The 26550-nt window shown below is 47.1% G+C and overlaps 1 protein-coding gene across 1 annotated transcript in view; it reads right to left on the bottom strand.

Annotated features, from left to right (window-relative positions):
- TMEM198 (transmembrane protein 198) overlaps positions 1–14507 on the bottom strand; it is an 85624-nt gene extending 71117 nt beyond the window's left edge. The window contains exon 1 of the mRNA XM_078689077.1: positions 13998–14507. The gene's annotated coding sequence lies outside the window, so the exon portion shown is untranslated. The remainder of the gene's footprint in view (positions 1–13997) is intronic.
- Positions 14508–26550: the final 12043 nt, after the last annotated feature.

The raw sequence follows: 26550 nt of genomic DNA, 5'->3' as shown, positions 1-26550 counted from the left end.
CATGCACTACATAGTGCAGCAACAGACTCTGGAGCAGGCTCTTCTGATTGGCTCTTGCCAGCTCCTCTGGGACTTCTGGAAAGATCTGGCCCGAGGCCCTGGCTATTTATGCGGCCCTGGTATTTTCCCCAGCGCTTTTAATATCTGCAGATGCCTTCGAAAGAATGAAAACATACAACGGTCGTTCCCACCCTCCCCAAGTGAGGAGGCCAAGGTAGAGGTAGGTAAACTAGGATAGGTAGTTAAGGGAACCTGCCTAATTAAGCAAGAACAAAGCACAAGTCCTGCACCTTGTGTACCACCACAGCACTCTGGAGTGTGAGCTCCCTAGGAATCTTTGTGTCTCCTCTCAGATCAACAAGGATAACTGGAGCCCTCTTACGCCTGCATAGGCATTTTCATAATGCACTACCTGTGGTGTAAAATATCCACTCACTTCATAATCCAAGGAGACTGTGGTTTATGGTACTACTTCTGAACGCCTTACTTCTTCCTTGCTTTACCAACTTTTGAACTCCTCCTTCACTGTTTTACGTCCTCTTAGCCCTTGTTTTTTGCGCTGGGGGACTCCAGAGGAAGCCCAAGGTCACAATGAAGTGGTGTCAGAAGTGGGATGCACGAGTGAGCAACACTGAACTTGAACAAGCTTCGGGCGCTACAAAGGACAACAAAGGAGGCCTAAAAAAAGGAAAATATGGGCAGATGGTACACCCCCTTAGGGAGTCGGAGGACTCAGGGAGACCGGCCCCTTCTCAGTAGCTCGGAGACAATGGCCCTCTCGGGCGCACGACCTTGGTATCTCAGCGTGCAGCTTGCACAGGCGTGATATTATGCTGTTGGGTGATGGATACAGGAGGTACCCTGAAGAGGTGGGTAAGGAAAGAAAGGATGGCGGCTGTACCACTCATCAGTGAGAAGCAGGTTTTTTTTTTTTATACCTAAGATATCCTTGACTGCCCGGGTGCAGGGGCAGCACTAGTTGTATTGCAGCAGCATTTAATATCATTTCTAAATGCCTCTTGCAAGGCCTAAAGGGAGTTGAGGGTTGCATTGTTTATGTATTGCCGCATACACCCACGAGGACGTGAAGTGCTCCACTTTGCTTCCGGTTCCTGGTCGTCCATCAAAGAGCATGGTTGAAATGGAGTTTAGTCTATATGTAACATGCTGTGGAGGTAGGCTAGAGTTACTGTTGTTTTGGAACATACCGGGTCGCACTACAGAAAGGGGTGACGCATGCCTCCCAGGAGGCACCTCATGAGGTTGTGGAGCCCCAGTGAGTGCACCAGGAGTGGCACGTCCCTAGAGTGCCAGTGGACGGAGCATCCTGTCCCTCCTCCGGCAGACCACCGACCTTCAGAGAAAGACTCTCGAGGTGTACTGGTTCTACCTCAATCGGCAGTCCAGGCAAGGTACATAGTAGCCCTCTGAGAATCACAAGGGTAGACAAGTACAGGCTCTTACAGCTGGCTTAATGGCCCAGTATTTAGATGAGTCAGAGATGCTACTGTTGAGGCAAGCTAGAGCAGAAACCGAGGTAGCCACATTTGTGGCGAGTACTACTTTTAACAAGCATTTGCAATGCAATAGGTCTCCTATTTACGAAACTCTAGCAATTGCGATACCTATTGCAAATGCTTGTTTGCAAAAGCGCCCATTCAGCGCTTTCACTTGAATGTCGGTCTGCGGCACCCCTTTCCTTAGACGAGCCATGTCTGAAAAAAGGGGCAACTGTATTAAAGTAAAAGTGCGGCATGGGGCAGTTTAAAAAAAAGAAGTTAATAAATACTCAAAAAAAATATATATGTATGCAGCTGCGTTCGCCGCCACAAATAAACCAAGGACATGGCTGCCACTGGATGAGCGTGCCTTACTATGAGAAAATAAATAAAATTAAAGCAATGGGAGAGAGCGTGTGTCAGGCAGGAAAAAAAAACATTTAAGCAAATAGAGCTCAGAGGCTGTAATTAAAGGCCACAGGGTAACGACACATGTAACAGGAGGTGTCCTGATGGGAGGTTACAAAATGAGACAAGGCGGTACTAAGGAGGAACTACTAAGCCTTTTGACCAATGAAAAGCCACAGTTTCCAAAGGACAATGACACAAACCAATGAAAAATATGGGCGGAGCTTCAAGTCCATACCTGAATACAGCATGCCGCGCAGAGCAGCGTATGCACTGCCCAGACTCGACCTAAAAAGTATGGCTGGATCTGGTTGGTACCTGCATACATCTAAGTGCCCAAGGTGGACAGTCACAGTGTATTATCTCACAAAGTGCCTAGAGGCTCCCACTGTACTTCATTACAGGCTGCAGGTTAGCCTAAGCTATGTTGGATCCGTGAACCAGGAGAAGTTTCAGGCAGATGTGGCCTCAGACAAAGGCTCTCAGTTTTAGACACCTTCTGCTCAGTTGTTTTTCGGAGCGTGGGCTAGTCGGTCTGTCCAGGTTCCAACTGTAGCGATTCAATTCTACATTGAAGAGCTATGGGGAAGCAATGGAAGCGGTATCATCCCACCTACAATTCTTCTCGTAAGAAGTGCCCCCAGAGACGTGCGTATGATTCACAGCATTCTTTCTGGGTTTGATCAGGGGGAGTATGGAGTGTGAGTACCCCAGCCAGCACATCGCCCCTTTGGTCCCTACATCTTGAGCTTTAGGTAGAGGATGGTTGTGTGTGTATGTCTGCCCATGGCTCCTCTTTGATAACGGATGACCCAGAACTCATAGGATTGGAATGCCAAGGCCTTTCACCTGCAGCAGGAGGTGCAGCTTTTCATATCAGGCTGAAGTAGCAAGATACAAACGCGAAGAAACCAACACGCCAAATAAAACATCTGCAGAAACAACGGGACAAGCCCAATCAACATTAGAAACAATAACAAACTCTTGAAACCACCCAAGTATGCTACTACATGGGTGCCGTCTTGGGTTTGGATGCAGTATCTAAACCTTGCTCTTTTAAGTCTTCGTGCTCCCCACCCACTCTGCAAACGCCCACTCTGTCTCTCATTCTCTGGACCAGGAAGTGGTGTCGGAGCCAGTGACATACACTCAACCCCCCTGTACTCTTTACTGCTACACGTTCACCCGATGCCATTTGGCTTTAAGGCGGCCCTTCCCGTGGCCTGGTGCGGATGGACGCATACCGCGTGACGCACGATGGGAACGCCGCGGTTCACCTCCCAGGCCGACCTCAATGGCAGGTGCTTGTTGCCCGGCAGCAACGCAGCCTCTCCTACAGGACAGCCTCCCCAGGACCATGGGGCGGCGGGGCTCTGCCACGGTACTCAGCATGCCCGTGCTGGGCGGTGCGAAGACCAGGCGCGAGGCGGGGCCATGCCAGCTTGATCCCACCCGTCATGTGACCCAGCCCTTCCAGCAGGTGCCCTCGCCACACCACTTCTGGCTGCCAAAGTTCATGGGAGATGGCAAGCTCTATGGGCCAATGTGCTGGGTGGTCCCTCATAGGCATGGAGGTCATTATACAAAGATCTGTTTTTTCAGTTGACCTCCTGGCAGGAGAGCGCCCCCTCCCCCCCCCCCAAATGGGAGTATATACGGCTGGCATTAGTACTCAGATTTGCACAGAACATAGAAAATACGCTGGAGTCTAAGGCAGAGGGGGTTGGCAGGCAAAAAACCCTTTCTTTTTTTACCCAAGTCAAAAATTGGTATTAATACTGTGGTCCAACAATTTATAATCCCTTAGGCCAATCACGGGGTTACAGAGCATTTGGTGGCTCAGTGAGCTGAAAACTAGAAGGTGACATTTATTGTGCTCTGAAGAGTACTAGTTCAAATTAAGGCGAGTCGACGTTCCACCCTACCGAGGTCAGTACATTGGGAGTGTTAGGTGCTTAGAAACAAAAGAAGAGTTTTTTTGAAGCGCTGTTGTGGAGATTGAAATGAGGAGAAAGAGCAACTCGCAACTCCAACAGCTGTATAAAAACGTTATTATTGGTGGTGTTATAATCTAGAATTACTCTTCGCCTGCTTCGTCCGGCGTCCGTGGTAACCAGTAGAATGCATTGTTCAAAATTAAACCACCCGCGTGGGCCATCTGGCCTCCGATTGGTCTATTTGAATCACAGCCTTCAAAGCCAAAGTCCTATTTTAAATTATGCATTCTCATTTGTTCTGCTCCAATTAACGAAGACGCTGGGATATTCTTGTGTTTACACATGAATCCAACACGAGAATCTGGATCCTGGCTAGGGATGGGAGCAAGCAAAAGGCTGTGTGGAGAGAGTCTAGGAAGGGAGAGCGCGTTACAGCAGAAGGAAGGCCCCGACCGTGGCAGTGGTACTCGGCTTCTGGTGACCGAGGACTGAAGCGGGGGCTGGGCCTCGGCAGTTGGTACCCCCAGGCGTTAGCCACACAGCAGACATTCTGAGCCCCCCTCCCTGCCATGGCAGATGCTATGGGGCCGTTGCAGCACATGGGTTATTACAGCACGCGCAGCCACCGTTCTAACATCTTTCCTACATAGAAAGGGTACATACATCACAGGCAGCGGGAGTGAGCAGCCCTCACACACACAGAGGCGCAGCACGGGCACCAGCAGTGAGCAGCCCTCACACAGAGGTGCAGCACAGGCACCGGAAGTGAGCAGCCCTCACACACAATGACACAGAGGTGAGGCACAGGCACCGGAAGTTAGCAGCCCTCACACACAGAGAGGCGCAGCACAGGCACCAGCAGTGAGCAGCCCTCACACACACAGAGGTGCAGCACAGGCACCAGCAGTGAGCAGCCCTCGCACAGCGGTGCAGCACAGGCACCGGAAGTGAGCAGCCCTCACACAGAGGTACAGCACAGGCACCGGAAGTGAGCAGCCCTCACACACACAGAGGTGCAGCACAGGCACCAGCAGTGAGCAGCCCTCGCACAGAGGCGCAGCACAGACAGCAGCAGTGTGAGCGCACATTTCTCACACTGAAGAGTCAGAGTAAAGATAGTGGCGTAGCACAGGCTTCCCTCACCCACAGAGCTGAGCAGATAACATACAAGCAAAGCCATGTAAGCTTCCCCTCCCCCACAAACAGGCGCAGCAGCATTGGTGTGAGAACCCCTCACAGCGAAAAGATGTACAGACGGCGCAGCAGCAGTGCAAACCACTCGCATATATAGTCCGCAACAATGCACGCTTCTCGTGCACGGACCAGTCCAGCACAGACAGCGGCAGAACAAGCGTCCCTCATACACAGTATTATTACATTCAGGTATGGTAACAGCCTGACATATGCTTCGTTACAAATCTTGCTTTGCACTGCTTTTGCGATGTTTCCAAACGAGACGATGAAAGGTTTATAAACCTAAAACGAGAAAAGGAATTAAAAAACCTCCATCCAATGTATTTAAAACAAGCTCTGGCAAAAACAATGGGTCTGGCATTGGCTGCTGGACATTTTGGATTTGCCAGTGCTTATTTGTGTGGATGGCTTGTTTCTGAAGGCCCGCATTGTATGAATATAAGCATTGTCTAAAAAGGCAAAGTATATTTATGTAAATGCACACATTGCTTCACTGGTACTTCACTGTAAAGGAAACTACTGCACAGACATACACAATGTGCCGGTACAGAAGGCCATCCCTCCCAGTCAGGTAAGCCATTGGCTGAAGTGGGCTGACCCCGTGCCCCATACTGCAGTGGACACAAACAAAGGGGTTAACTGAAAGCCTATACACACACATATATATCTATCTATCTATATATACATAAATATACGCATACATATACATACAAATAAGCATACATATATATATACACACACATATATCAATCAAATGATCTCTGCTCCTCACATCAGACCTAATAAAAATACGTTTTAGAATTAACCGTGCCATAACAATACAAAGCAAATTAGTAAAGGGTCAAAATAATGCCAAACTTTAAACTGCAAAGTCTACAGGCTCTTTGTAGTACAGGAAGCTGGGACAGTGCACCAGCTGCAGCAGGGGTGTCCAACACAGGGCCAGGATGGCCAGATACATGGATGATTTTCAGGAAATTCACACTGGGTAAATGTAATTATATTAACTGCAAATGGAAACCACTGAGCTAGTCAGGGATGTGGCCCATTTAGACTTACTAGGACAGCCCCCCTACTCTACAATAAATGAAGGCAGGTGATGAAATCTGAACATCCTGTACATCGCTCTCACTCCTGTCCTGGAACAGGCTGAGTGTTGTAGAGCTTACATTTAGCCTCCATCTTAGCTATTTTTTTTAACATGGCACATTTTTGTAGTGGTGGTTTGCACATGTTTTTCCCTAATAGGAAGAATGGCCATGCGCAGAGTTATTCCTGGTAGATATAGTCGCCATGTAGTCTGCACAATTAGTTCCAGGCACACATATTAGAACATGATGCCCTTGTTATATTTTTGTACTCGTAGGAGACAACTCGTTCTTTGCAGACTAACTAAAGACACCGTCTGCACCTCCGGCACAGTACGATAAGGATGGTGTTTTATTATTTAAATAGCGTCCATTGTGAATTTGGTGATATGCACTTCCCACCGAGGTTATCATGGAAACTACAGTGACTGAGATGCAGCACTGCAGGCCCCAACCATCATCCTGAGAAGGAAGATAGCCGTGCAAAAGAAGTGTGCAGGGCTGCACACTACGACAGGTGCATTAGTTAATGAAAGAGCTTTTATATAGCACAACGTTTACTCCAGGGAGTATCTTGGCGCTGTATGCGGAGGGGGAGGGCACCTACCAGGAGAAAGGAGCTGGCACAGTCTCAGATGGTAGCAATTCAGAGGAAGGAATGAATGAAAGAGCTTTTATACACTAATGCACTGAGCCAGGCTTCCTGACACATTATACCAAGGTATTGGGTTAGATCATTCCAACAGGTCTGGCAGAAGGGTACTCCCGATATGTTCTCACTAGTGTAGCGATATTCGTGTTAGAAAAGAGTAACATTAGGAACAATTAACACAATTGAATTGTTTGCGTTTTTCACCATTCTAATAATGCTTATAATAATGATTTTCTCTGCTAAATAATTCCAGCTCATGTTTTATTTACAAGAATTAAATCTTTTCAATAAATATTTGAATATGTATTCTCATATTTTTTCATTGTGGCACTTTTGGCATGCAATGCAAAAGTGACTAACAAAAGGGTTAGATCTGTTTCCACAAATTCCCTGGGAATCAGAGTGGTCATGTTCAAGGTTGCCAACAACATCTATAGCTCTGAAAGGTTAAGAGTTAGCATGCGGAGACTGCCGCTCCGCCCGCTGCCAAGCCGACTGACAGCACACATGACTGGCTCAGCTGCATCCTTCTCAACATGGGCTCCCTCCACAGACACGTCACAGAAACCTGGGAACTTCTTGACTCTGTCTCCCCTAACATCGCCTTCCTCAAGAAAACCTGGACATACCACGACTTGGGACGGGATATCGCCATTCCCAACAACTACAAGATCACCCGCAAAGATCGCACCGACCGACCCGGAGAAGTCATTGCCATCGTCCACAAGAACTCCCTCTGCCTGACCACCCACTCGGACGACCCTACAGTAACAATAAAACACCTCCACTTCCAGACCAACTGCAACTCCACCCTCTGTGGGACCTTCTTCTACAGATCTCTTGGCCCATCGCACCCCAGGATCTCGCATCCACCGATTACATCCTACTTAGAGACCTCAACTTCTATCTGGACAAACCCAATGACCAGAACACTGCATCCCTTCTGAAGAACCTCACCAACATCGGTTTCAAGCAGCTAGTCACCTCTCTGACCCACGCAGCAGGACCTGCGCTCAACCCTGTGTACTCCGCAAGTAAAAACTTCACTTACAGCCACACCTCCGACCTCCTCTGGAACGTCCACCACTGCGTTCACTTCACCTTCACCAAACCCACCGTACACCAATGCACCCACCCTCCTGCTGCAAGCGGAACAAGGTCACCAAAGAACATCTCACCGCCTCCCTCAGCACACCACACCACGCCATCCATAGACGCCATTACCTCAGCATGCAACCTCCACCAATGGATCTTCAATTGCTCCGATGCGCTGGGACCACTAAAGATGTCAATCAGCAAGCAACACTCGAAGAAGGCCAGCTGGTTCACTCCCGCCCTCCACGAGTCCCGACACACCTGTATACGGCTCGAAAATGGGACCACAAAACCCTGGACACCCATGCAGCCTTCAAAGCCACCGTCTCCGCACACCACACCATCCTCAAAACAGGAAAAAAAAAACTGCGCTTCAAGTCAGAATCAAAGCCAACCCACACAACAGGAAACAACTCTTCTCAATCATCAAGGAGTTTGCAAAAGCCCACAGCAAGACCACAGAAGTCTCAATCTCCCAAGACATCTGCAACAAACTCGGCACCTACTTCAAGCACATCTATTACAACTTCGACAACCAAGACCCACCCATCACTCCGCCACCACCTCACAAGATGACAACAATGCCCCATAACAAATCCAGCTCATCTGGAGCCCACTCACCATAGACGGCACCCTCAAGACTATGAAGAGCATTAAATTTGAATGCCCCCTCGGACCCCTGCCCGCCTCACATCTTCCACAAAGCTGCCACCACCATAGCCTCCGAACAATGCCACACCAACTGATCCATTGAGACTACCACCTTCCCCGATGACTGGAAACACGCTGAGATCAACCCCCTGCTGAAGAAACCATCAGCCTGCCTGACAGACCTCAAGAACCTCAGACCCATCTCCCTGCTCCACTTCCCAGCCAAGGTCATCGAGAGGGCCATCAATGCCCAACTCTCGAAGTTTATCAAAGCCAACCATGTCCTGGACTCCTCTCAATCTGGCTTCTGAAGCAACTACAGAACCGAGACTGCCCTCCTCTCCACCACCGACTACATCCGCTCCCTCCTTGACCAGAGAGGAAGAGCAGCCCTTATACTCCTCACCCTCTGGGCCGCCTTCAACACCATCTCTCACCGCATCCTAATCACAAGATTCCACAACGCCTGCATACACAGCAAAGCCCTGGACTGGATCCGTTCCTTCCTCACTGGTAGAACACAGCGAGTTGGACTTCTCATTCCTCTTGGAGCCCACAGAGATCAGCTGCAGAGTGCCTCAGGGCTCCTACTTGAGCCCCATGCTTTTCAACATCTATATGTCCCTGCTTAGAGCCATTGTCAGGAGCCACAGACTCAATATAGTTTCCTACGCCAATGACACCCAGCTGATTCTCTCTCTCGCCAACGAACCCACCATCGCCAGAAGCAACTTTCACAATGGGATGAAGCCCGTGGGCACCTTAATGAGAGACAGCTGCCTCAAGTTCAACTTGGACAATACCGAAGTCCTCATCCTGGGGCCCAAGACCTCTGCTTGGGAAGATTACTGACTACTGGTAGCCCGCTGACCTAGGACCCACCCACTGACCACACACAAATCCTTGGCATCATAATGGACTCTTCCCTCACCATGAACCACCCGATCAACGCCGTCACCAAATCATGCTTCACACTCTTCGCCTGCTTTGGAAGTCCTTCAGATGGATCCCCACTGAGGCCAGGAAGATGGTCACCCACGTACTCATCAGCAGCAGACTAGACTACGGCAACGCAGTCTACACAGGCGCCACCCAGAAACTCCTCAGGAAACTTCATAACGTGCAGAACGTCACAGCCAGACTGGTTCTCAACATCCCTCGCTACAGCAAGATCTCCTAACACCTACGAGAAATTCACTGGCTCCCAGTCAACAAAAGTCACCTTCAAGCTCCTCACACACGCCTACAAAGCCCTCCACAACACTGGACCAGCATATCTGAACCACCGCCTCTCATTCCACGTACCCACCAGACACCTTTGCTCCACTCAACTGGCCCTCACCACCGTCCCTCGGATCTGCAAGACCAGAGCCGAAGGAAGGTCCTTCTTCTACCTCGCTGCCAAATCCTGTAACGCCATGCTTCTCCACCTCAGGCTCTCCCCATCTCTGACACAATTCAGGAAGGATCTCAAGACCTGGCTGTTTGAATGAACCACAGCGCTCAGTCGGACCTGCAAACTCCCTCCCCCAAACCCAGCGCCTCGAGACCCTCACCGGTGAGTAGCCAAGTACGGATTAATTGATTGATTAGTACTGTGAGCTAGCCCAAACCAACTTTTACTGATGATATTAGTAGACTCAGTCTCTATATTGTGAAGTTTTGTTGACATAATACACATTCCTACTAAATTCGTAGGAACCCTATAACAATTGGATTATGACCACCCTGCTAAGCAACTTTCAGGAGTTGAAAAATAGCTCACTGCTTACGCATGAGGACTGCGAATCATATGGGCCTTGAGAAAGAACCTTCTGGTACGAAACATGTTGTGCACACTTTACATAGTTTTTATCAAAGCAATTTTTTAAACAATAAAATAAAAGGGAACATTTCAAGAAAAAACAAATGGAAAACAATTTGTTTTGGAAAAACAAGTCCCTGTGATTCAAGGTGTAACTAATTGGTCTCTATACAGGGTTATATACTTGGGTGGTGCATTTCCCTGTTGCCTCAATGCACATATTAAATACATCACTATAGCTTTGCCTGGCACTGCTCTTGTTGAGTCCATGCCTGTTGCCAATGGCATTTCTCTATGTTTTATTGTTTACTCCGGCATTAACCCCTTCCATGCTGATGACGGCCCCCAGCCGTCATGCATCACGGTGCTCGTGTGCGGATGACGGTTGGGGGCCGTCATGAACCCACCCACTCTCTAAATCGCCTGCACAGGCGCAGAATCTCGGCCGCGCCCAAGGGGTTAAATAAGCCTTTGCCATCCCCCTTTCATTGATAATATAGGGGTGTCCAACATCTATCCTGTTTCATGCCCAATGTTCAGGGTAAGTATGAACAATCTATAAATGGGTTCCATAACATTCCATTGCTGGTAAATGTATCTCACGTATATATCTTGAAATGTGAAAGGCATTCAGATAATATTTATCCAATATCTGTGAGATAGGTCTGATTAAAAAAAAGATGTTCCCCTACCGGTAGCTTCATGGTAAATTTACATAATGCCCTTCTGTAGGGTGCGCTGGGATGCCCATCTTCAAATCACTAATATAACGTTCACATTTGTTTTCAACGTGTTGGCGTATCAAAATCCTGCCTGTCTCTAGAACAGGTACGGCACAGGCAAGCAGAAGTGCAAGCTTCAGTCATACAGAGAACAGCTGTAGCATAACCAGCAGCAGTACAAGCTCCCATGACTTACAGAACAACATTCCAATACATACAGGACTGCAGAAGCACAGCCAGGAGCAATGGAAGCTTCTCTCTCACAGAGACCAGCTGTAGCATAACCAGCGACAGTACAAGCTTCTCTCGCACACAGAACAGCTAAAGCACAGCCAGCAGTAGTGCAAGCTTCAATCACATACAGAACAGTTAAAGCACAGCCAGCAGCAGTGCAAGCTTCAATCACATACAGAACAGCTAAAGCACAGCCAGCAGCAGTGCAAGCTTCAATCACATACAGAACAGTTAAAGCACAGCCAGCAGCAGTGCAAGCTTCAATCACATACAGAACAGCTAAAGCACAGCCAGCAGCAGTGCAAGCTTCAATCACATACAGAACAGTTAAAGCACAGCCAGCAGCAGTGCAAGCTTCAATCACATACAGAACAGCTAAAGCACAGCCAGCAGCAGTGCAAGCTTCAATCACATACAGAACAGTTAAAGCACAGCCAGCAGCAGTGCAAGCTTCAATCACATACAGAACAGCTAAAGCACAGCCAGCAGCAGTGCAAGCTTCAATCACATACAGAACAGTTAAAGCACAGCCAGCAGCAGTGCAAGCTTCAATCACATACAGAACAGCTAAAGCACAGCCAGTAGCAGTGCAAGCTTCAATCACATACAGAACAGTTAAAGCACAGCCAGCAGCAGTGCAAGCCTCAATCACATACAGAACAGCTAAAGCACAGCCAGCAGCAGTGCAAGCCTCAATCACATACAGAACAGCTAAAGCACAGCCAGCAGCAGTGCAAGCTTCAATCACATACAGAACAGCTAAAGCACAGCCAGCAGCACAACCTTCTATCACACACAGAACTACAGACCACAGCCAGCAGCAGTGAAAGCTTTTCCCACACATAGAACAGCTAAAGCACATCCAGCAGCAGTGCACGCTTCTGTCACACATAGAACAGCTAAAGCACAGCCAGCAGCAGTGCAAGCTTCAGTCATACAGAGAACAGCTGTAGCATAACCAGCAGCAGTACAAGCTTCTCTCACACACAGAACAGCTAAGGAACAGCAAGCAGCAGTGCAAGCTTCGATCACATACAGAACCGCTAAAGCACAGCCAGCAGAACAACCTTCTATCACACACAGAACTACAGACCACAGCCAGCAGCAGTGAAAGCTTTTCTCACACATAGAACAGCCAGGAGCAGTGGAAGCTTCAATCACATAAACAGCATTTGTAGCATAGACCGCAGCAGTAAAGATTCCCATCACATACAGAACTGCAGAAGCACAGCCAGGAATAATGCAAACTTCTCTCACACACAGAAATGCTAAAGCATACCCAGCAGCAGTGCAAGCTTTTCTCACACATAGAACAGCTAAAGCACAGCCAGCAGCAGTGCAAGCTTCAATCACAAAGAACTGCAGAAGCACATCCAAGAGCAGTGCAAGCTTCTCTCACACAGAAACGCTAAAGCATAACCAAAAGCAATGCACGATTCTATGACTGAGAGCAGTGGTAGCATTACCAGCAGCAGTACAAGAACCCATCACGTGCAGAACTGCAGAAGCACAGCGAGCAGCAGTGCAAGCTTTTCTCACACACAGAACAGCTAAAGCACAGCCAGCAGCAGAACAATTTTACATCACGTGCAGAACTGAAGAAGCACAGCCAGCAGCAGTGCAAGCTTCAATCACAAAGAACTGCAGAAGCACAGCCAGCAGCAGTGCAAGCGTCTCTCACACACCGAACAGCTAAAGCACAGCCAGCAGCAGTGCAAGCTACAATCATATAGAGAACTGCAGAAGCAGAACAATCTCCCATCACATACAGAACTGCAGAAGCACAGTGAGCAGCAGTGCACGCTTCTCTCATGCACAGAACTGCAGAAGCACAGCGAGCGGCAGTGTCGCTTCTCTCATGCACGGAACAGCTAAAGCACAGCCAGCAGCAGTGCAAACTTCAATCACATAGAGCACTGCAGACGCACAGCCAGCAGAACAAGCTCCCATCGTATACGTAGCTGCAGAAGTACAGTGAGCAGCCGTGCATGACGTCCTTATGCAGAAAATGCACAGAGTAGCAGTTCGGGCTTCCATAGCGCACACCTACAACAAGGCCAGCAGCAGTGAAAACCCTCTTCTCGGACACAGATGGGGTACAGCATGGCAAGCTTCAACGCAAGTTTCCTCGTTCCATTTATATAGCGCTACTCGCCCCTCACTAGGCGCTGAGTGGTCTACAAAGCATGGTCAACGGCATCAGTGCAGACTTCACCACACAGAAAGGGGCACAGCCAGCAACATGCAAGCACCTCAGGCACAACAAACAGGCAGAGCATACGTTACAGCAGTCAGTGAAAACTGTCTGAGGTACGTAGAAAAGTTACACTAAACTTTGCAGCGACTTAACACGGCTTAAAGAGGCTTAAGCTCTCACGGGACACACACTCCTATCCCAGTACGACGAGCTTAACTTTCTGAGTCCAATGATATCTGTATCGAGCCTGCAGGACAAGAATAGCGCATAGACGCTCCGCACGGGTGATGGTGAGCTAGTTCAGAAGAGTTATTGTTACTCAATGCATTATGGCAGCTCACAATAGTTGTAGTTGTTTTTTTAGAGCTCTCCTCTCCCCCTTCCTTGCTCGAACTCACCTTCAACCCTTGCCATTCCCGTAGAATAAAGAACCAGTTAACCCTTCCATCCCCACGCCTGGAGCCCCTCACATGAAGCTTGGGGTACAGAAGTTGGATAAAAGTTTAAAGCACTTACCGCAGCCTCCTACGTCCCTCGCCGTCCAGAGGGGGCCATCGGTTGCTCTCACCACAGCCGAGCCCTCCCTCTCCGGGCGAGCCTCGCCGCCACCACGTCTAAAGGGGTGAAAGCCCCCAGAGCCGTGCTTACAAAATAGACAATTTGTAATTGGATGTGTTGATAATGTCTGGGTTATACAGTTAAATGTGGTAATAAACAAAACATATAGAAAATCGGTTGAGTGTTGAGGATTCAGTTCAGGAAACCCGATGAAAAGACAGAGCAGCTCCTCTGCATGGCTGGGTGCTCCCTCGGCGCTATACTGAGATCCAGTCCCAGAAAGAGGCGCTTTCAGACCGAGCAGCCGCCTCTTGACCTCCCAAAGTCTGCACCCTACAGCGAGGAGTCGGCGGATCAGCCCCAGGGAACCCCCCGGCACCGAGCACCTCTTTCTTCTTCTGAATTCAAACTGTCCCAGGGAGATCTCCTCTTCTTCCAACAGCTGAAGAATGACATCAGCAGCCCTGCCACCCTCGGACCGTACCATTGCTTAAGGAGGGGGGTGCGCTGCAAGCCAGGGTGGGATCACCGTGGCTTCAGGGTCGTCTCTCACCGCAACATTTCGTTCAAGCCATAGCCTCCTCTAGCATATCTCACAGATTGCAGGCAGCTCTTAGTCGCCGTTTTTCAGTGGTAAATAAAGATTGCCGGAAGAAGTGCACCCCTTACTTTTTGTGAAGACTTGGTAGCTTCCAGAGAGGGATAATTACTTTATTGTCTGGAGCAAAAGAGGTAATTTTATACTGTGGCTGCCCAGGCTGGCTGTGTGGGCTGCCACAAAGTCCCACGGCTACTAGAGACGCCCCTTTCCTCAGAAGCAGCAGGAGGCTGACCCCTGACCTCAGAAGTTAGCACCAAAGCACACGATCTAGGCTTAGGTTCCTGTTGGCGGGACTGGGCTCGCGCCAGGGCCCTGCTGAGTTTTTTCCATCTGTTTAATTCGGAGAGAATTCTTGGCTGCGTGTCGAAGGCGATACATTTTAGGGTGGAACAAATTCACTTTAGGGTTGCTGTGACCTGCTAAACGCATGTTCTTGTCTAATCAATGTCACTGTTAATCTCCTTCCAAAGCTTTAGTGTCTACCTGTATATTTCAGAGCCTCTTTATGTACAGTCACCTTTACATCTTAGGGCAAGATGGGATTTCTTCGTTATTTTTACGAATCCAATTCAGGAAATTCTACAAAAACCTCACTACTAACCCCTAAACGTTGTAAGCCTACTAAGTCTGAACGGTGGTCAGTGACATCTAACTGGGATGCTGATTTGCGCAAACTCACCGATTCATTGTAGAATTTTGAGTCAGAAAGGCTGGGTTATGATCTTGGCTTCCTCACGTTATGATCATACGGTGTGATTTTGAACAGATTACTTTATCTTCTTTAGCCTCCACCCTCAACTAATAACATTGTGAGCTCTTAGAAAACAGCTACTTTCAGGCTTTAAGCACTGTCTGGAGAATTGGCTATAAAAGGGCACAGTAAAATGAAGATGATTGGTTCAAACAACGTACTCCAAGTCTGTTTTTGTACTTTTATTTATTTATGCGATTTTATATAGCGCGAACTTTACCCGAAGGTGTCAGAGCGCTTTACATAAGGACCAGTTGAAAAACATAAGGATTTAGGATTACATGCGTTACATAAAAGATACACAAGGAAAACAATTGCAAATGTACAAGATGTAAAGTCACACAAGGAGATACAAATACATATGACTGGATATACTCTAAGAGTCACATAGGAATGGTAGATGGTACAAAGGTCTACTGCATAAACTAGTGATTAGAATTATCTCTATATACATAGGGAAGGGATATGACTGGATATACTCTAAGAGTCACATAGGAATGGTAGATGGTACAAAGGTCTACTGCATATACTAGTGATTAGAGTTATCTCTATATACATAGGGAAGGGATATGACTGGATATACTCTAAGAGTCACATAGGAATGGTAGAGAGTACAAAGGTCTACTGCATATACTAGTGATTAGAGTTATCTCTATGTACAGAAAAGCAGAGTTCCATAAGTGGGGTCCTAGGGGGGATGCAGTCACAGGACAAAGGGAGGGTGGGAGGGATGCAAGGGTATGGAGAAAAGGCAAAGCAGAAAAGGGAAGAAACATTAGAGGATCATCAACGAGGAGAAGGGTTAAAGGACGAGGGAATGGATGGAGGGTCAGAGTCCATAGAAAAGTGTCCAAAATCAGCAGCAAAATGAAGGCGAGGACAAAACAAAAAGTAAAGAAGTCCAGGAGAGAAGGTGGTGGTGTGGTACGGCTGCCCGTCACCCACCAGTAGCATGTTGCCCAGGTGGGAGATGAAGGTGGAGGCCAGCCGCAGGCGCGTCTCGATCTTGGAGAGCTTGCGGTCTGTGGTTTCTGTAGACTAGATGGCACTCGAATGGTTTTAAAAAAACATTTATTTATAAGTTTTATATAGCGCTAGCTAGAACCGGTGGTAATAGAGCGCTTTACATACACAGGGGAACACAAGTTGCATTACATAGTAGGACATAGGGATGCATAAAATTATAAGCTAAACATTTTAATTATTTTTTGCAGGGATCGAGCGCGGCCGGACGACGAGCAAACATTTAGAGTGGACGCCGGTAACAACATTGGCAGCAGGTACGCTTTTAAAACAGGAAACGAGTAGTATGCAGATAGTGCGTTCAAAGCTCTCGCACTAAGTTAAATAACTTCAACCTCTTCTTCCTCCCCCTCTAATTATGCCAGTTCTGTCTCGGACTTTGTCCAGACATGACAATGAAGGTCTAATACATCAGAAATGACTAACAGCGCCCGTGGCAAGTACGAAGGAGGTACGTGGGTTGTGCTGTTTATATTATTGGCTAATGCTCTAAGTAGTGTGCGTCTAGGCCCTAATAGGTTCTTGTTTCCTGGCAGAACCATTAAATAAGCAGTGAGCAGCTTGACAATTACTTCCTAAAGAGAGATACCAGCAATCGAAACAGAGGTATGAGAAACTGATTTTGTATCATTCATGAAGTATGACGACCACTTCATTTTAAATATACAGCGTTCTGATGTATATGTTCTCCACTTTCAGGGAGTCATTAACTCTGAACAGGTTGATAAGTAGCAGCCACCACAATAAGGAGACTCGAAAGTGAACCTGAACCTTTACTTGAAGTTTAAGAGGTTCAGTGAATCAGATTGTTACAGGTACACATTCAATCTTTTTGGTGCAATAGGAGATATGAGTTAGGGGTGTAGGTTGTCAATAAAACTTTATTGTTTCTTTGCATCCTATACAGAAAAGTGACAAGGCCCTGATGAGAGTCCGGGAACTGGTTTCCCTGAACTCGAAACGCATCGGCACATCTGCAGGAGCAAGCAATAACATTGATAATGTATACTAGCGGTTGCTAGTGAAAATTGATCTCAAAAATTCTTTTTGCTCCTGTTTTTGACTTTGTCCTTGATTTTAGGATACAGATTGATTCCACATAATGAAAAACTGAAATGTTTGATGTTTGTTTTGCTTTGGATGTATGTCATTTGTTCCTTTGAAATGTCTTTTGAAATGTATATACATGTGTGTAAATATTATTGTATATTTATGTAATTGTATGTAGATGTATAGTTTCTCCTTGTCTGCTTGAGAGACAAAATACAAGATATAAAAATACTACAAAAGAGATGGGTATAAATAAAAATACAGGGTCAGATTAAACAATGGTGTGTTTGATCCTCATGTGAAGAATTCACAAGAGTAAAGTTGGGAGTAGGCACATTTCTATTTTTGTCAAACATTATAATTAGGCATTCATTACATACCAGGACATAAGGATGCATGAGGATATAAGCAACACATTATAATTAGGCATACAGTGAAGGGTAGGGAGGACGCTCAAGAGGTTGAAACAGTCCAATAACCACATATCCTTGACGGACAAGTGAGCAGGGAGTCAGCTGGTTATTGAAGTCTAGGTTCGTTGACTTGGACGGTAAAGTATTTCTTGATGAGAAGGAGTTTAAGGTCCCTTTTAAGCAGGGGAAGGAGGGGTTGCATCTGAGGTCAATCGGGAATGGGTTTCATATCCTGGGGTACGTTACCAGAAAAGGATCAGGACTGAGTGGTTTTCCTCTTCAATTTCGGAGGGATGAGAAAGAGTGAGTTGGAGCGTCTCTCAGGGATCTGGATCTTCCAACTTTAACCAGTTTGCGGTTTAGGTAGGTGGGGGAATGTGAGTGAGGGTTTTGCGTGTAGTGCAGGCCAACATTGAAAGTATTTGCTACAAAATTCAGTTTGAAATTTAAACATATATAAAGAGCTATAAGTTAACAAAAGCATTGGCATAGCCAATAGGTCTCGCCTTTGGGAACTTATAAGTGTTTAGCCAGAGATATTGACTTTACCTATGTCTTTAAGCTGTGCTGTACACAAGTCTGCAGCATGCTGAAAAGTTATAATAAAGAAGTGTCAGAAGCATTTTTGTTACCTTACATATGATCAAAAAAGCATTATGTACAACTGAACGACCATATTAAAAAGTATAAAAAATAATGTCTTGAGTTTTTTTTCGTCCTTTCAATGCTGGCAAATAGTATCTGCCTGTCCCAATGTTGCTTGCTGGGTTTGTTTTTGTTATGGGTGGCATAAATAACAGGAGGGTGATGGTCAATCAGTCAGTTAGAGAGAGTGAGTGAGAGAGTCAGTCAGTGAGAGAGAGTCAGTCAGTGAGAGTGAGTGAGTCATTCATTGAGCAACAGTGAGCCAGTCAGTCAGTGAGAGTCTGTCAGTCCGTGAGAGAGAGTGGGAGAGTCTGTCAGTGAGAGTCTGTCAGTCAGTGAGTGAAAGTCTGTCAGTCAGTGAGAGTTAGTCTGTCAGTCAGTGAGAGTGAGTCTGTCAGTCAGTGAAAGTGAGTCTGTCAGTTAGTGAGAGTGAGCGAGTCAGTCAGTGAGTGAGTGCATCAGTCAGTGAGAGTGAGTGAGTCAGTCAGTGAGAGAGACTGGGAGAGTCTTTCAGTGAGAGTCTGTCAGTGAGTGAGAGTGAGTCTGTCAGTCAGTGAGAATGAGTGAGTCAGTCAGTGAGAGTGGGTGAGTCAGTCAGTGAGAGTGAGTGAGTCAGTGGGAGTGAGTGAGCCAATGAGAGTGAGTGAGTCAGTCAGTGAGAGTGAGTGTCAGTCAGTGAGAGTCCGTCAGTCAGTGAGAGTCAGTCAGTCAGTGAGAGTGGGTCTATCAGTCAGTGAGAGAGAGTGGGAGAGTCTGTCAGTGAGAGTCTGTCAGTGGGAGTGAGTCTGTCAGTCAATGAGATCGAGTCAGTCAGTGAGAGAGTCTGTCAGTCTCAATCAATCAATCAGAACATTTGTAAAGCGCACTACTCACCCGTGGCGCTGGGTGAGAGTGAGTCTGTCAGTCAGTGAGAGCGAGTGAGTCAGTCAGTGAGAGAGAGTGGGAGAGTTTCTCAGTTAGAGTGAGTCTGTCAGTCAGTGAGAGTGAGTCTGTCAGTCAGTGAGAGTGAGTCTGTCAGTCAGTGAGAGAGAGTCTGTCAGTCAGTGAGAGAGCGTCTGTCAGTGAGAGTGAGTCAGTCAGTCAGTGAGAGAGTGGGAGAGTCTGTCAGTGAGAGTGAGTCAGTCAGTGAGAGTCTGTCAGTGATAGTGAGACAGTTGGTCACTGAGAGTGAGTCAGTCAGTGAGACTGTGAGAGTGAGTCAGTGAGAGTGAGTCAGTCAGTCAGTGAGACTGAGTCAGTCAGTCAGTGGGTGAGAGTGAGTGGGAGCATTAGTCAGTGAGAGTGAGTGGGAGAGTCAGTGAGTGAGTGAGAGAGAGAGAGAGTGGGAGAGTCTGTCAGTGAGAGTGAGTGAGTCAGTAAGTGAGAGAGTGGGAGAGTCAGTCAGTGAGAGAGGGAGAGAGTCAGTGAGAGTCTGTCAGTGAGAGTGAGTCAGTCAGTCAGTGAGAGTGAGTCAGTCAGTGAGAGTGAGTCAGTCAGTGAGAGTGAGTCAGTCAGTGAGAGTGAGTCAGTCAGAGAGTGGGAGAGTCAGTGAGTGAGAGAGACTGGGAGAGTCTGTCAGTGAGAGAGTCTGTCAGTGAGAGAGTCTGTCAGTGAGTCTGTCAGAGTGAGTCAGCGAGTGAGTGAGAGAAAGTGGGAGAGTCAGTGAGTGAGAGAGAGTGGGAGAGTCTGTCAGTGAGAGAGTCTGTCAGTGAGAGAGTGAGTCTGTCAGTGAGAGAGTTAGTCTGTCAGTCAGTGAGAGTGAGTGAGTCTGTCAGTCAGTGAGAGTGGGTGAGTCAGTCAGTGAGAGTGAGTGAGTGGGTCAGTCAGTGAGAGTGAGTGGGTCAGTCATTGAGCGAGAGTGAGCCAGTCAATCAGTGAGAGAGAGTCTATCAGTCTGTGAAAGAGAGAGAGTAGGAGAGTCTGTCGTGAGAGTCTGTCAGTGAGAGTGAGTCAGTCAGTGAGAGTGAGCGAGTCAGTCAGTGAGAGTGAGTTAGTCAGTCAGTGAGAGTGAATGAGTCAGTCAGTCAGTGAGAGTGAGTGAGTGAGTCTATCAGTGAGAGTCTGTCAGTGAGTCTGTCAGTGAGAGAGAATGAGTGAGCGAGAGTGGGGGAGTCTGTCAGTGAGAGTGAGAGGGTCAATCAGTGAGAGTGAGGAAGTCAGTGTGAGTTAGAATCAGTGAGAGTGTGATTGAGATTGTCAGTGAGATTGTGAGAGTGTGGGTGAGAGAGTGAGTCTGTGAGAGTGTCCGTGAGAGTGTTATAATCGGTGAGAGTGAGTCAGCCATTAATGTAAGGCATTTGCAGTTAGGGTGAGTACTCTAAAGCTCAATTTTCATTGTGACAATGGTTCGAATATAAAACCTGTACATGTTTGCAGAGTTTAACAATTTGTGGCTATTCGTAATGCTCTGAGGATACTACATTATTATATGCAAATGAATTCATGCAGAACAAATAAAAGAAACAATTATAGTGAAGACTTGAATCCGTATGTTCTGTAAACCTGTAATTTCATGTGTGCGTGCGCACGCAGTCTGCTCTTTTCCGAAGCACATACTCGTGCTTGTGGCGCGCTCCTGCTCGCTCCTGCATGGTGGATGCTGCCACAAGCACATGTATGTGCTTCGAAAAAGAACAGAACGACGGCTAAAGGTCTCCTATGCAGCACATGCGTGTGGGAGAGTCTGCCAGAGAGAGTTGAGACAGTCAGTCTGTGAGAAAGAGTCTGTCTGTGAGTGAGTGTGAGTCAGTCAGTGAGAGAGAGTGGGAGAGTCTGTCAGTGAGAGTCTGTCAGTGAGTGTGAATCAGTCAGAGTGAGTGAGTCAGTCAGTGAGAGAGAGTGGGTCAGTCAGTGAGAGAGAGTGTCAGTAAGAGTCTGTCAGTCAGTGATAGTGAGTCAGTGAGAGTGAGTCAGTCAATCAGTCAGTGAGAGAGAGTGGGAGAGTCTGTCAGTGAGAGTGAGCCAGTCAGTGAGAGAGTGGGAGAGTCTGTCAGTGAGAGAGTCTGCCAGTGAGAGTCTGTCAGTGAGAGTAAGTCAGTCAGTGAGAGAGTGAGAGTGAGTCAGTTTGAGTGAGTCAGTGAGAGTGAGTCAGTGAGTCAGTCAGTGGGCCAGTCAGTGAGACTGAATGCGTCAGTGAGAGTGAGTGAGTCAGTCTGTGAGTGAGTCAGTCTGTGAGTGAGAGTGAGTGAGTCAGTGGGTGGGAGAGTCAGTCAGTGAGAGAGGGGGAGAGTCAGTGAGTCAGTGAGTGAGAGAGAGTGGGAGAGTCTGTCTGTGAGAGTCTATCAGTGAGAGTCAGTCAGTCAGTGAGAGAGTGGGAGAGTCACTTAGTGAGAGTCTGTCAGTGAGAGTGAGTGAGTGAGGTTGTCAGTTAGAGTCTGTCAGTGAGTGAGAGTGAGTGAGAGAGTGGGAGAGTCAGTCAGTGAGAGAGTGAGAGTGGGAGAGTCTATCAGTGAGAGTGAGAGTCTGTGTGAGTGAGAGAGTCATTGAGAGTGAGAGTCAGTGTGAGTGAGAGTCAGTGAGAGTGAGAGTGTCAGTGAGAGTGAGAGTCTGTGAGAGTGTCTGTGAGAGTGTGAGGGTGTCAGTGAGAGTGTGATAGTCAGTGAGGGTGAGTCACCCATTAATGCAAGGCATTTCCATTTAGGGTGAGTACTCTAAAGCTCAACTTTCATTGTGACAATGGTTCGAATATTAAACCCGTACATGTTTGCAGATTTAAACGATTTGTGGCTATTCGTAATGCTCTGAGGATACTACATTATTATATGCAAATAAATACATGCAGAACAAATAAAAGAAACAATTTTAGTGAAGACTTGAATCTGTATGTTCTGTAATTTCGTGTGTGCGTGTGCACACAGTCTGCTCTTTTCAGAAGCACATACTCGTGCTTGTGGTACGCTCCTGCTCGCTCCCGCAATTTGGATGCCGCCACAAGCACGAGTATGTGCTTCGAAAAAGAGCAGGGCATCGGCTAAAGGTCTCCTACCAGGGCATGCGCGCTGCGTAGGCGAGACCTAAAAAACATTGGTGTGAAGAACAAAGATTCAGTGACGTAAATACATGGCCAGACTGGGAACACTAACCAGCCCTGGCAGATTGCTGCTCGACCGGCCCTGGGAGTGGGAGATGGGGTGGTGCTAGCAGAAAGCACCACTCCTGCTTTTGTTACAGGGTGCCGATTTTGCAGCACTGCTGCAAAACCAGCCCCCAGTTACAAAACCGCCCCCCACCCCTTTGGCCCACCTGGGAAATGCCCAGTGCCCGCTACGACAAGTCCAGCCCAGCGTAAATAAAAAGTGACCGTGTACAGATGTCAGTAGGTTAAAAAGATGGCTCTGACATACAGCTTTGATAATTTGACCCCAGCTTTAGAACCCAGGGAGCAACTGGGGACATCCATCACTCTGATTATGCCCTGATAATGCATAGGTGGAATAGTTCTTTGTGTTGTGTATGGAGCTTGGCTGTATTACATGTATTATATATAGTATTTGTATAGTATTTATTACTCCTCTGTGGGGTGCTGAAGCTGTTGTCCACCCAGGTAGCATGCGGCACCCTGTGGTATATGGTTGGAAGATTGTTGTCTTTTCTTTGAATCTTTTCAGGAGGTTTTTCCATGTCGAGTGTGATCCCCATTGAGGCGCATTTATTGTGTTAAGAATTAAAGCGCTTGGTTGGTTTGACGGATGAGGAAGTGTGAAAGGTAGATGCATATCTTTAAAATGCGATGTACTGCAGTTCTGATTAGCTGAATAGGTCACTGCATGTGTGTTGGTGATTTATGTTTTATGCTCTTCATCAGATTTCTAATGTTGGGTGTTGCTGGCAGTCCTTTACTGCGCGATCTCGTGGACCGGCGAGAGGTGACAGGTGTGTTGAGAAAGAGTAAAGGTAAATCAGAGATCTGCCTAGACAGACTGCATATAGTCTTATTTCTGTGACTGCTATTGTGAGATGTTTGTTGCAGAAATTTTGCAATATGGATTGCATTACTGTTGTCATTTTTGTCAGTCTAGGACAGGCTTCTCCAGCGACTAGCTCGTGAGTTACTGGTAGCGCTCCAGTTACCGGTAAGGAGCTCTCCTGTGTGCAACACAGCTTACTAAATTAGAACCTTTTGCTTGGTTGAATTTATATATGCTGGAATTGCGTATTCATGGCAAAAATTTGTATATTTGCAGAACTCATAAGCTGATGTTTGGAGAAAAAGGCCGGATCTCTAAAATATATTTAAAGCTGAATTTTGAGTGATAAATCGTGTGGGGGGACACATTGCTACTATTACTTCCGTGCCAGAGGCATTGCAACTTTGGCCATTATAGATTACCCATGTAGAAGAATTTCGAATTGCCAAAGCCTTTTGAACATTACTGCTGTAACCCGGTCTGATGAACTGAGCAAATCGCTGCAAGTAATCTTACATATGGTGGCACTAACGTAATCTTGTCTGATGTGGTCACTATCACAACACTAATAATATTAGTAGCTCACAATTTGTATTTGTATTTGTATTTGTGGTATACTTATAGAGCGCAAACCTGTCACCCAAAGGGTATCCTGGCGCTTTGAACCATAGACCAACAAATTACAGCAGCTTAGCCTGTCCTGGGGAAGAGATGAGTTTTTAGCGCCTTCCTAAAGGCTGGGAGATCCTCAAGATTCCTTAGAGATATCGGCAGGGAGTTCCAGAGCTTGGCCGCCGCTACTCTAAAGGATCGGCCGCCCATCCTCACTCTCTGGAAACGCGGAACTACAAGTAGCCTAGAAAAAGAGGAGCGTAAGGCTCGAGATGGAAGGTACCAAGCGAACATCTTCCGCAAAGAGACCGGGCCAAGGCCATGGATAGCCCTGAACACGATGCAAGCTGCTTTATAATGCACGCGTAGATGGACCGGCAACCAGTGAAGTTCCTGTAGCGCTGCCGTGGATGAACTGTAGTAGGGACGTGAGAGGGCGAGTTTGGCAGCTATGTTTTGCACCCTTTGTAGCTTACCCAGTAGTGTTATCGGGGCCTCCAGAAGTAGTCCGTTACAGTAGTCGAGTCGACTTAGGATGGTACTCCGTACTACTTCTGGTCTGGCTTGCTCAGGAAGAAGGGGCAAGACTTTGCGCAGCATGCGAATCAGCATCATGCACGTCGAGGTGACCTTGTTTACGTGCAGATCTAACTGCAAGTTGGGCCCGAAGCTAACGCCCAAGTTGCGTGCTGATGGTGGTTCATTGAACATAAGTAGCTCTTATTACACAAAGGGTTGGACTACCCCTGGTCTAGGATGAAATTGCTCAGATTTGCTAGGCTGTGTTGGCGTTTTCTGGTGATAAGCGATTGGTGGCAGGTGGCTTTGGTGTCAGCTGGCCTATTTGGCTAGTATTGAACTTTGTGTTAAGCGGGCTGGTATAGCCTATGTCTGTGCCAATGGTCCTTTAATGCATTCTATGCCTTTCACGTTGATGGTGAGGGATCAGTTAATGAATTGGTACATATCGTATGGTGATATTGCGTAGTCACAAATTGATACTGGAAGGACCATCATAAAGGCTAGAGAAACGGTCCTCCATCTTGTGATTAGAGATAGAAGGCAGGGTCTTGGAGGGGGTGCTGTTATGGTTGGGGTTCCATTTTTCTTTAGGCAGGTTGGTGTCTTCAGGTGCAAAGTGGCTACACATGCTCCCTGTGTTGATTGGAGAAGTGAAGTTATGACATTCCATTAATTTGTAATGTCATTGTGAGGTTATGTTGGTTTAAGCTCCCCAGTTTGGGTTGGATTCCCGTGTTTGACCTTTTGGTATGGTGTGCTGGTCCATACTGTTCCATAGCTCTCGATTGGTAAAAGGACAATCACTTTGGGTTCTGTCCCAGGGTCATCAGTTAATGTAATGATCTTGGGAAGAAGAATGTTTTAATTTATCCTCTGAACTTAAAATGTTCCTGGATACTTAGACCCTTTGCAGGCTATGCATTCCAGAGCTTAGCAGCATGGAGCAGCGTCCTATTATTTGTATTGTCCAAATTTAATTTGTCGGTATAGTGATCCTATTTCTTGGGAGGCTGCGTGGATGATGCAAAGTGCTTTGAACATCTAGCTGTAGGTTGCCAGGGAAGTATTTGTAGGGCTGGCGTTGTGTGTTCTCTGGGGTGAGAGGAGTTTTGCTGCAGCATTTTGACTTTGTTCAGTTTTGTATATTGTGAATCAGGGAGTGCCTAGCTATAAGCTATTGGCATAGCCGAGCTTGGAGATTGCAGAGTGATGATGGCTTGTAGTTTTTGTTTGTGTCCAAGGTAAGGAAGATTTGTTGCATATTTTCATTGTGTAAAAGTTGCTCCTTGTGACCTCATTGACATGTGGTATCTGGGACAGAGCAGAGTCCATGGTTTGTCGTAGGTTTGTCACTTCTCTTGACTTTGTTTGTTGGTGAAGGATCAAGTTACTTGGGTCATATGTATGTAGGCTGGTGTTTGTGGCGCTGCCCACAGGTCTTGATCTCGGCTTTAAGATTGTTGAAATTAAGATTGTTAGTCACCTAAGGCACAAAGGCAATCGTCAAGTCGTGACTTGTAGATGATTTCTGGGCCATCAATTTTAGAACCATCTGTCTATCATCTGCATGTAAGGTTGAATACCTGCTCCAGTCTGGAAAGGTGGTCGATAGATGTTGAATATTAGAGATGATTGACAGCTGAGGGACATCACGATGTTGGTTGCGAGAGACTAATACCCAAGGCTATCCATTTGTGGCCATTTCATATATTTCAAGATGATAGTAAACGTGTTAGAGGCATATGTTGGTCAGCAGTGTCAAATGCTGCTGATAAGTACAGAACCAGTAAGGCAGCCATTCTGGTCCTGTCCACAGTAAGATTTTTTTAAATAAAAAAATTATTTAATTTACCTGCTTGCCGAGTCCTCCTTACCGCTCCTCCTGGTCATGTCTCTCCTCCTCCCACCGGCAGGAACAGGAAGCAGCCTGGAGGCACCCAGGCTTCCCTGAGCCAATCACAACTCTGCAATGCAGCAATGTGATTGGTCTGAGCACCGTGACTCAGCG

This window comes from Lissotriton helveticus, chromosome 1_1 (assembly GCF_964261635.1).
Source record: "Lissotriton helveticus chromosome 1_1, aLisHel1.1, whole genome shotgun sequence".
Classification (NCBI taxonomy): domain Eukaryota; kingdom Metazoa; phylum Chordata; class Amphibia; order Caudata; family Salamandridae; genus Lissotriton; species Lissotriton helveticus.
Note: the sequence above shows the minus strand (reverse complement) of the source record. Positions and strands in the feature narration are given on the sequence as shown.